Raw genomic sequence first — 12,623 nt, 5'->3', positions numbered from 1 at the left:
CAAAAACCTCAGGTTTGAACCTATTCCCCAAAAGTCTTGTGACTTCCCATTAAGGCACTTTCAGAGACAAGTAAAGAAAAAGGAGGACAAAAAAAAAAGACTTCGGAGCATGTCTGGCTACATTTTTCTTTTATTTAGCTCCATTTTTCTTTAGGTATATAAGGTAAATATCTATTTAAAAAAAAGTAGGGAGGCATGGCATATTTTATCCTTAAAATTGTAGTGGTTTCAGGGGTATCTGGCTGGCTTAGTCTGAGAGCATGTGACTCTTCATCTTGTGGTTTTAAGTTCAAGGCCCGTGTTGGGTATAGAGATTACTTAAAAATAAAATCTTAAGAAAAAGCTGTAGTGGTTTGAGATTTCTTGGAGGGAAAGAAGTATTAAAAACAAGTATCCTTGTTGGAACTTTTAATTATGAGAGGGAGAGAGTCAGTAATTGTTCTCTTACCTATTAAGGGCAGCTATATATCTGAGTCAGATTGCTTCAGGGCTGCTGTGAATTTCCCTCCAGCTCTTTTTATTCATTAAAAAGAAACCTAGATGGAGTTGTTTTTCCAACAATTTAGTTCTGGTTTAACACATTGATGATGTGCACCATGCTCTGACATCCAAGAGAAATAAACTCTTTAGTCCTACTACCTCCCTTGGAAGATACGACGTAAGACCTCCAAAGAAAAGCTTTTCCTTTTTCAGACCAAGGTGGAATATTTGGAACATGTCATCTTTCAAGGAAACATCTAACCAAGATTAAGTCAACGCATCTACCAGTCCTGAATTCTCTCCCAGATACACATCTTTTTAAGTGTAGGCAGGTACTGTAAACAGTAGATTTCCAACTATTTAGGCTACTTAGCTGTAGTTAAAGCATTTATAGTAACTAGCCAAGTCGATACTTCCAGTCTCTCCTAAGGCAACCAACACCTAAAATTGCCACTGTTCTAACGAACCCTGACCTCTGTCCCTATTTGTAGGTCGGCCTGATGGTACCAACCCTTTATATTACTATAAACAGAAAACTATGGCCAAGAGAGTGCTAGCCCAGAGATGTGTGCATTTTGCGCTCTTGTGTATTACACTTTAATCTTACTCCTATAGCTGTTTTCTCAGATGGCTTCTGCTGCCACCGTCGGGCACCTTCCTACAGCTGTGTTCCAACATTGTTCCAGAATGCCCATTAAAGCTTTCCATCTCAAAAGGTTTCAGCCCTTAAGTTCAAGATTTAACACTTGTCCAACCCCAAACTGACCAAATAGGAGAGATTTCTCTTGACCAGCTCTCCACATCGATTTTTCACTGAATTAGCTGTCGTGTAACCTATCTCACCAGCCACCTGTACTCCTGCCTATACCTTCAGATCTATACCCTTCAGTTCTAACTTGGTTTCTGATCCCAATGGTCCTCTCAAGTGAGTGGGAAAAATCCATTCACCAGACAAGTAATAATAAGTAATCTTTTTTTTTTTAAAGATTTTATTTATTTATTTGACAGAGAGAGACACAGCGAGAGAGGGAACACAAACAGGGGGAGTGGGAGAGGGAGAAGCAGGCTCCCCGCCGAGCAGGGAGCCCGATGTGGGGCTCGATCCCAGGACCCTGGGATCACGACCTGAGCCGAAGGCAGCTGCCCAACCAACTGAGCCACCCAGGCGCCCCAATAATAAGTAATCTTAAGATAATGGGTGTTTCGGCTTTAACACTATGACTTCCTGGAAGGACTCTTGGAATGTAGAATTTATACTAAAACACAACAGACCTTATGGGGAAAGTAGGATCAGTATCTCACCGTACAACTTTGTAACTGGAGCAATAACAGAAAAATGATGTAAAATGTGTTCGGGGGGCGCCTGGGCAGCTCAGTCGTTGAGCGTCTGCCTCCGGCTCAGGTCATGATCCCGGGTCCTGGGATGGAGCCCCGCATGGGGAAATCCCTGCTCCGCGGGGGGCCTGCTCCCGCCCTGCCCCTCCTCTTCTGCTCATGCGCTCTCTTGCTTTTCTCTCCCCAATAAATAAATAAAATCTTAAAAAAAAAAAATGGCTGTCACAAAGTAGAAAGTTTTTATACTCCCAGGTCCCTAGAAACAAGGTAGAGCATGCCAAGCCACGCGGGGAGGGCCACATGGGGAAACTGGGATTGGTCAGGAGGCCGAGGGAGTGGAAGGGAAACTGGAAGACCCTGCGTTGTGGAAAAAGTCTGCATTTCAGGGAAGGCATGAGTGATGCAGGGCAAGCAGGCTAATCAGATTTAGAATTGGACTTTTATTAATTGCAGCAAAATCGTCCCTGGGATGATTAGGGCCAAGGGGAATATTGCCAGAGTGTAAGAGCCCGATTGGGCGGGGGAGGTACAGGTGGGCAAGTAGGGTGGGCTCTGGTATGGCTAGTTTGCATATGAAAGTTGTGCAAACTGGGTTGAGCTGTTTGCTGTCAGCCATCCCTAGGATAGTTCTGGGGGATGACCAGTTGTTCCTTGATTGGTGAGAACCCAGATGCCAGACAGCATCAAGAATATAGATAATAAGAAAATATAGGTAATGCAAACAATTCTGATAAAAGTTATTAACACTGTAAGATTTTGAATTTCTTTAAAAAAAGATTTTATTGGGCGCCTGGGTGGCCCAGTTGGTTGAGCGACTGCCTTCGGCTCAGGTCATGATCCTGGAGTCCCAGGATCGAGTCCCACATCGGGCTCCCTGCTCAGCGGGGAGTCTGCTTCTCCCTCTGACCCGCTTCCCTCTCGTGCTCTCTGGCTCTCATTCTCTCTCTCAAATAAATAAAATCTTAAAAAAAAATAAAAACTTAAAAAAAATAAAAAAAGATTTTATTTAAGTATTTATGGGATTTTTTTTGAAGATTTCATTTATTTATTTGAATGAGGGAGCAAGAGAGAACATGAACAGAGGGAGAGGGAGAAGCAGACTCCACACTGAGCAGGGAGCCAGACATGGGGCTCAATCCCAGGACCCTGGGATCATGATCTGAGCCAAAGGCAGCCAATTAACCAACTGAGCAAAGCAGGTGCCCCATTATTTATTTATTTGAGAGAGTGCACATGGCACATGTGAATGGGGGGGGGCAGGCTGAGGGAGAGGGAGAGGAAAAGAATTCCAAGCAGACCACTGAGTGCAGGCAGCCCAAAAAAGGATCAGTCTCGTGACCCCGAGATCATGACCTGGGCCCAAACCAAGAGTGAGATGCCCAGCCAACTGAGCCACCCTGGTGCCCAAAGTCATTGAATTTCTAATAAACATTACAGTAAATATAAGGCTTTACCCACCCCCCAGAAAGGTGAAATAACCTGATGGAAGGGTGTGTAAGGAAGTGCTGTGTTACGGTGCTAAGACCCAAATAGCAAGAGCAAAGAGAGCAGTGCATTAAGTGCAGGTTTCCCCTTCAAAAAGTAGAGCATTCCTATGAAATCCCCTGCTTTCTGAAAAGTTTGTGTTATGCCACTTCGCTTTTACCAAAGACCTACACTAGTATGGTAACGGCTTTTTTCGTAAAAGTGAAAATCCTCTTTGGATTTCTTTCAGTTAGCAAAAATAGGTATTAATGTAGGTCTGTCCTAAAAGTGAAATGGTATAACACGAACTTTTAGAAAGTGGGGGGATACCTGTACTTCTAAGATGGACATAACCAAACTGAGCTAAGAGGAAGTATATAATGGTGAATGAACTATATTCCTCCATGGCTTGCTTTATTCAGCTTTGTAAGTGTACTTTGCAACTCCTGATGCTGACTTCCAGGCTTTACTGACGTTTTTTCTATTTGCCAATCTTGGTTCAGCTGATTTGCCTTACAGAAATAGGCCTAAGCTGATAGAGCATACTGATGAAAAGAGCTTTTAGGCTTTTTGCTTCAGCAGCCATGATCTTGGATGTCATGAAGGTTGCCATAGCTGGAAATAATACTCTCTGTGTTGTAAAGCTTTAATGTCATATCTCTGCTTTTATTCCCAGGTCAAGGATGCAGTCCAAGAAAGTTCTAAAAATATATCATCAGGTCCAACCTGGTAGTTAACCTAGCTATGAAAAGCCTCCTTGATCCTCACTGGGTCAGACCATACTGGCATTCTTAAAAACTCTTCCCATTAAAAAGTATCAAGAATGAACATATAAGGTATATACCTACCACTTCAAGAAAGTTCCTACCAGCCAACAGTCTAGCACATTAGCTTGCTGCTTTGATCATCAAACAGACATACTCAAGCTCAACACAACAGAGGAAAATGTCTCTGTATCAGTATTTTTCACATTCTGTGTGTGACCCATCAGGTATTGAAATCAGTTCTGTGAGTCACAAAAATTTTTTAAAACAAAATAAAATAGAAAGTATCAGGTGCTTTGCCTGACTCCTCTGCCAGAATTTTGCTGCAAGGAATACTAAGGTCAATTTCAGTATGTGAAAAGATAATTAATGGAGGGCATATAATGAATAGAAAGTATATTGGCTAAGAAATGGTTTTTCAATCCTTTGTCCACTGGTGTCTTGTTCGGTTTGCATAATAAAGTTGGTGAGCAGTCTAGTTTTATGTTACCATGACTTGCAACTAGATGTGAATTCTGAGATGTTCAACTGAGATGCATTTGCAAACTGCATTTTTAGAAAGATGTTATCTAGGCTATATTTATATATATACACACATATATATATATATTTTGGTTAATGGCAGTTAAAACATTTTAATCCAAATTACTTTTAAAATGGATCATATCTTTTTTAAAAGAAAGAGGAAAAATGAAGTGAAATATGCAGAAGCATGTTCAAGTTCATCTCCTGTATCTGGAAATGTGAATAGTGACAATACTGAGAAAAATAGTGACTCTGATTTGCAATCTTCAGCTTCGTTTGAGCCACATTTCAAAAAGAAAAAAATAAGTGCAAGACGTTATAATGAAGATTATTTAAAATATGGTTTTATCAAATGTGAAAAACCCTTTGAAAATGACCGACCTCAGTGTGTTATTTGTAATAATATTCTTGCAAATGAAAGCTTAAAACCTTCAAAATTAAAAAGACACTTAGAAACTCAGCATGCTGAACTTATTGGTAAGCCTCTTGAATATTTTCAAAGAAAGAAAAAAGATGTAAAGTCGTCAACACAATTTCTTGGTGGTTCTACCGCCATTAGTGAGAAAGCCTTATTATCATCATACTTAGTTGCATATCGAGTAGCAAAAGAGAAAATGGCTCACACAGCTGCTGAAAAAATAATTCTTCCAGCATGTTTGGATATGGTACGTACAATTTTTGATGACAAATCAGCTGATAAATTGAAAACGATATCTAGTGATAACACAATATCTCTTCGCATTTGTACTATTGCGGAACATTTAGAAACAATGCTTCTTGCTCGGTTGCAGTCTGGTATAGATTTTGCAATCCAGCTTGATGAAAGCACTGATATGGGGAGCTGCACAACAATCTTAGTTTATGTCAGATATGCGTGGCAAGATGATTTTATGGAGGATTTTTTGTGTTGCTTGAATATAACCTCACATCTAAGTGGATTAGATATTTTTACAGAATTAGAAAAGTGCGTTGTTGGTCAATATAAATTAAACTGGAAAAACTGCAAAGGAATTACAAGTGACGGAGCAGCAAGCATAACGGGAAAACATAGCAGAGTAATTAAAAAATTGCTAGAAGTTACTAATAATGGTACTGTGTGGAATCATTGTTTTATACATCGTGAAGCTTTAGCATCCAGAGAAATCCCACAGAATCTCATGGAAGTATTGAAAAATGCAGTGAAAGTCGTTAACTTTATTAAAGGAAGCTCACTAAATAACCAGCTTCTTGAAACATTTTGTTCAGAGATTGGAACTAATCATACCCACTTACTATATCATACCAAAGTCCGATGGTTGTCTCACGGGAAAATACTAAGCAGGGTTTATGAACTCAGGAATGAGATTCACATTTTTCTTACTGAAAAAAAATCTCATTTGGCAAGTATTTTTGAAGATGATATTTGGGTAATGAAATTGGCATATTTAACTGATATTTTTGGCATTCTTAATGAACTGAGTTTAAAACTACGGGGGAAAAATAGTGATATATTCCAACATGTTGAAAGTATCCAGGGATTCCGAAAGACATTATTGTTATGGCAAGCGAGGCTGAAAAGCAACCGTCCTAGCTACTACATGTTTCCAAGATTTTTGCAACATATTGAAGAGAATATTATTAATGAAAACATTTTGAAAGAAATAAAATTAGAGATATTATTGCATCTCACTTCTCTGTCTCAAACTTTTAACCATTTCTTCTCAGAAGAGAAATTTAAAACATTAAGAGAAAATTGCTGGGTAAAAGATCCATTTGCTTTTCGAAACCCAGAATCAATAATTGAGTTAAATTTGGTGCCTGAAGAAGAGAGTGAATTATTGCAGCTCAGTTCTTCATATACATTGAAGAGCAATTATGAAACATTAAGTTTATCAGCATTTTGGATTAAGGTGAAGGAAGACTTTCCTCTGCTAAGTAGAAAGAGTGTCCCGCTATTATTACCATTCACAACAACTAGCTTGTGTGAGCTAGGGTTTTCAGTCTTAACCCAGTTAAAACCAAAGGAAAGAAATGGATTGAATGGTGCAGCAGGTATGCGGGTAGCATTGTCGTCCTGTGTTCCAGACTGGAATGAACTTATGAACAGGCAAGCACACCCATCGCATTAAATAAATCTTACTGATTTTTGTTTTTGTGTTTCTTATTTTGTGATATTTTCCTACGTTGTATTTAGATGTTAATATAGCATTGCATGAGATAACTTTGTTTTTATTTTTGTTATATTTAAATATTAATAAAATCATAATGTAACTTTACATTCATTGAACAAAAATTCAATGAACTTTACTCTTAGAGTCCAGGAACTGTTTTAGAGACATTTGAGATAAAAAAGGAAGAAAGCAAAGATCATTCTATAGTGGAACTTATGTTCTGGCAGGGAGAGATAGACAATAAATAAGGCTTATAATATTTTAAAGATAAGTGCTATAAAAAGAGGAGTAAGAAAGAAGGTCAGGAAATTATTTGAGGACCAAATCATGAAGGGCTCAGTAGACCATCATAGGGCCTCTGGGTTTTTGTCATTGGAATGGAGAGCAATTGAAGGGTTATGCAGAGGAAATACATTAGCTGGATTAGGTCTTAAGAGACACTCCAGGGGTGCCTGGGTGGCTCAGTCGGTTAAGCATTTGACTCTTGATTTCAGCTCAGGTCATAATCTTGAGTTGTGAGACCAAACCCCACATTGGGCTCTGTGCTCCTCATGGAGTTTGCTTGAGAGTCTCTTTCCCTCTGCCTCTGCGTGTGCACTCCCCCCCCCCCCAACTCGTGCACTCTCTCTCTCTCTCAAAATAAATAAAATCTTAAAAAAAAAAAAGACTCACTCCATGGGTGCCTGGCTGGCCCAGTCCATGAAGCATCTGACTCTTGATCTCAGGGTCGTGCGTTTGAACCCCTCGTTGGGTGAAAAGATTACTTAAATAGACTCACTAATATTTTGAGAATAAATTGAAGTAAATGCTACTTCCCTAAAGAAGATTTTCCTAACCACCGCAGGTTTTTTTTTCCCCATTATTCCCTTTATTTCTTTGTAGTATATCATTCGTAGTATTTTAATTATTTGAATACTAGTTGTCAGTCTGCCACCTTAGGATGAGTGCTCCACAGGAGCAGAGTTCATGTCCATTTTGATTAACAAATAATGGGCTCTTAACATCTGAACTTGAGGTCATATTCTCAGGAATAACTATTAAATGTGTGGCAAAGCCTTTTTTACATTTTAAAAGTCTGATTTTGTTAGATAACCTCTGTAAGTATCCAAACATGCACTGATTGATAGAGCTTCCTCGCATTGTTGCTGATAATTAAGCAACTTAAATTGTTTAATATGTCTTAAACTAATTTCAACTTCTGCCTTTCTTTTTGTATTCACTGACTCCAATGAGTGATTTTTTTTTTAAGTGATGTTTCTTTTGTCAAGGGCTTTCTCTAAAATCATAAAGGTTAGCAATTCTTTTCTATCAGCCACCACACTTAGCATTATTGTGATATTTGATTTTCCATATTTTGTATTCTGTTAAAGGTAATCACCCCCCCCCCCCCCCGCTTTCTTTGTGCTTGAAATAAAGTGTTGGAAGACAATTCTCCATGAATATTTAACTTGTCTGCTCAGTGTGGATCTAATGAATGAAGGTATTTGCATCCAAGTTAAGGATGTTTATAAAGGGAATCAGTTTAGGATCATGAAGCTAGAGACACCCAGGGAAGTAAAGATAAAAGCCTTCTTCCCCTCTTCAAATACCAGCAACTCCATAACACCCTACTCTTCTGTGGTGCAACCCACTGCATGATGCAGAGGTAACACCTGGCCCTTACCATGTCATGCTGTGGGAATTGGGGTATGGGGAACTGACAAACAGTATTGATCTGGCTGGGTTTCTTGCTATGAGTAATAAATTGTTTCTGACCCAGAGATCTTGTGTCTTTTGTCAGTATATGTCATTTGTGCAAAATCCTTTTTACTATGTAAGGCAACATATTCAAGGTTTCAGGAATTCGGATCTGGACATCTGGGTGGTGAAGAGGGGACTCAACCTATCACAGGCCACTCTTCACAAAGACTCATACCAATCTTGCATGAGAAATACACTCACCTCTCCTCAAAGTGACCAAAAGTCTCAGCCCATTACAACATCAAGTTCAAAATCTCAACTAAGGGGTGCCTGGGTGGCTCAGTTGGTTAAGCGACTGCCTTCGGCTTGGGTCATGATCCCAGAGTCCTGGGATCAAGTCCCACATCAGGCTCCCGGCTCAGCGGGGAGCCTGCTTCTCCCTCTGACCCTATCCCCTCTCATGCTGTTTCCCTCTCTCTCTCAAATAAATAAAATCTTAAAAAAAAAAAATCTCATCTAGTCTCACCAGCCCCAAGGCTCAAATCTGACATCTAAATCACCTAAAGTAGGTGTGGGTAGAGGATCTGGGTATAATCTATCCTGAGGCAAAATCCTCTGTCTGTGGACCTGTGAAATTAGAAAGTCAGTTCTGTGCTTCAAAAATACAGTGGTGAGACAGACCTAGGGAACAGTCGCAACCATTCCCATTCAAAAAGGGAGAAAAGGAGAGACAAAAATGAGTCACCATCCAGTCTCCTTCAGAGGTCCACCTAGGTAAACTCCACTAGGTTTCAAAGCCTTGGGATAATTTATATGGCACATGCATCTGCCTTCTGGACTGAGACTACTCTCTGGGACTATGGCTCCACATTTGGAGTCACACTTTTTTTTTTAAGTAAACTCTACCTCCAGTGTGGATCTTGAACTCATGACCCTGAGATAAGACCTGAGCTGAGATCAAGAGTTGAACGCTTAACTCACTGAGCCACCCAGGTGCCCCTATTCTAAGACCTTCAAATGCCTCATCTCTCTTCATGCTTTAGCAACCAAGAAGGCCAACCAACAAAAGAGATAACTTTATTTATTTTTAATTTTATTATTTTTTAAGAAAAAAATTTTAAGTATTTATTTATTTGACAGAGAGTGCGCAATCGAGAGGAGCGGAGGGAGAAGGAGAAAGAAGCAGGTTCCCCACTGAGCAGGGAGCCTGATGTGGGGCTCCATCCTAGGACCCTGGGATCTTGACCTGAGCCAAAGGCAGACACTTAACTGACTGAGCCATCCAGGCGCCCCAAGACAAAATTTTTAATAAGGAAGTCCAGAATTATTGAAAGCTCTTAATGTTCAAGAAAACAATGTCCAGATTAGTACTGAGTTCAAGGTCTTTTGAGATATGACCTTAGCTTTCCTGGCAAGTCTCAACCTGCACTCTGTTTACCAATCAAACTAATTTTTTTATCTTTTCCAGGAGAAGCCACATGCTTTCCCATTATTCTGCCTTTGCTCAAGCAATTGGCACCATCTGAAATTTCCCCCAGTTCTGTATATGTCAGCATCCTATGCCTTCTGGAACTTCCTATAAGGGGAATAATAAAGTATGTCTTTTTTTACCCGTAGCTTCTTTCACTCAGTATATATACTTTTAGATGCTTCAGTGTATCACTAGTTCATGCCTTTGTGTTGCTGAGTGGTTTTCCGTTGTATGACCAGATCACAATTTGCTTATTCTTTTCTTGTTAGACATTTACATTGTTTAGGGCTATTATGGATTAAGCTCAATGAACATTTCATGTATAAGTCTTCGAGTAGACACATTTTCTTTTTTTTTTTTAAGCTTTTATTTATTTATTTGAGAGAGAGAAAGAGAGCACACAATCAGGGCAAGTGGCAGAGACCAGAGGGAGAAGAAGGCTCCCTAATGAGCCAAGAGCTGTATGCAGGGACTCCATCCCAGGAACTCTGGATCATGACCTGAGCCAAAGCCAGATGCTAAACCAACTGAGCCATCCAGGCGCCCCGGTAGACATGTTTTCATTTTTTTCCTGGTAAATACCTTGTAGTGGATATATCTTCTTTGGTATCTGTTCAACTATTTTGCCCATTTTAAAATTTGTGTTGCTTTTCTTCTTATTTTTGAGTTGTTGAGTTCTATTTTTTAGATACAAGCTTTAAATCAGTAATCAGCATTCATATTATTATGACCTGTGAATATTATTCATGGCTGATCTTACAGTATTCCATGATTGTTTCCTGTAAACTTCTTGCTTACCCAGAGGTGATAATTGTCTCCCCTACCTCAACCCCCTTCTCTCCCCAAGCTTATTTGTGTGCTTGGTATTCTAATAATTAGTTTCCATTCATTGTGCTGACAGCTCTAGGAAGGGTGTTTCCAAGAAATGAAAGAGAAAGAAAAAAAAAAAAAGAGGGAGGGAGAGAGGAAGGAAGGAAGGAAAGGGAGGAAGAGAGGAAAAAAAAGTAAGAAATCAAACACACCACCTAAAATATAGGCTGATGCTTTGGGAAGTTCACGTGTGTTGCAGAGAATTTGACCATAATCATAAGTGTACTTATAATACCAAGCACACAAACAAATAAGCCTGGGGAGGTGGTGATAAAGAAAGGGGGGAAGTGGGAGAGTGAGATTAATTATTACCTCTAGGGTAAGCAAGAAGTTTACAAGAAAGGAAACATAGACTACCACAAGCTCAGTCATGAATAATAGTCACAGGCCATAACTGATGAGGGAACAGAAGGCAAGCTGAGGGCAAAGCAGAAGCTGACACCCCACAACTCACCCCCCCATGGGATATATGTGATATTCCTCAGGCACTCCCAGCTGCCCTAAAGGAAAAACAAATAGTTCACTTACAGAGATCACAATCCTGCAAGACCTGAGTCTTCCTCAGTTTACTTAGAAAAGCCTTAGCAATAGCTTCCAGAAGGGAATGTAAATAAAATTAAATGTCTTTATAACCTGCAGCCCATCGACATACTTGAAGCGGGCAGAGTGTAGTGTTCCTCCAGGAGGTTCCCGCCTATCTTTTTTTTTTTTTAAAGAAATTCATTCTTTTTTATTTTTTAAGATTTTATTTATTTATTTGACAGAGACACAGCGAGAGAGGGAACACAAGCAGGGGGAGTGGGAGAGGGAGAAGGAGGCCTCCCGCTGAGAGGGAGCCCAGTGTTGCCAGGCTCGATCCCAGGCCCCTGGGATCATGATCGGAGCTGAAGGCAGAAGCCCAATAGCTGAGCCACCCAGGCGCCCCAGTTCCCAACTATCTTAATGTTAATGCCTTACTAGAAACAACCTTAACTTGACAATGGCCAGGCCTCTGGTTCCTGTGAATCTTCTTTAGTGTCTGAAAGTTCTTTCAGAAACCTCCCTGTTTCCTCACCTCCCCCACCCCATAGTACATAATCAGCCACTCCTCACAACCCTGGGGCAGCAGCTCTTTCTGCCCACGGGTCCCAACCCCGTGCTTTAATAAACCACCATTTTGCACCAAAGATGTCTCAAGAATTCTTTCTTAGTCGTCGGCTCTGGACTCCACCCCACTGAACCTCACCTATATTCCAAAACCCCATCAATAATAATGTAAATACTGATTACTGATCTAAAGCTTGAGACAAAACACTCAGGATGATGAAAGGCACAGAAGGATGCCTTTTGAGGATGTGTGAGGTTAAATATAAAATTTCCTTTTCCATCCTAGGAAGTCAAAGAATAGAATCTAAGAAGGAAACATCAAGAAAACAGCATATAGGCATGTTATTTGCAAACATGGAAGTAAATACAAAAAACTTTTGAAACAAAGATGCTTACTTCTGGGAAGTGGACTGAGTCAGGGAGGGCTGGACAGGAGACTGGGTCTGGGTTATAAACTTTAAAAATAAAAAGAGAAAGATTCACATAAAATGTTATAGAACCCACCAACCCCCACCTCTTGCCAGCTTCCTGTGTTTACCAAATGCCTGCGCTTCGGCACTCAGAGTTCACAGCTATCATTACTGTGAGAATTGAGGATTAGGGCCTCCAGAATTCCAAGCGCTATTCTGGCGTCCCTGGCTCTCTGAACTGACTGTCTCTAGGATTTTGCATCTATCTGGAAGGGAGATTATGACCTCTGACAAGTTACTTAACTTCCCTGAATTCCTCCACCGTAAAATGGAGATGATAAACCCAACTGGGAGGATGTGATGAAAAGTAATTGACTACTGGTTATGG

This window comes from Eumetopias jubatus, unplaced genomic scaffold (assembly GCF_037043125.1).
Source record: "Eumetopias jubatus isolate StellerSeaLion01/CBP00866 unplaced genomic scaffold, mEumJub1_p1.0 scaffold_2, whole genome shotgun sequence".
Classification (NCBI taxonomy): Eukaryota; Metazoa; Chordata; class Mammalia; order Carnivora; family Otariidae; genus Eumetopias; species Eumetopias jubatus.
Note: the sequence above shows the minus strand (reverse complement) of the source record.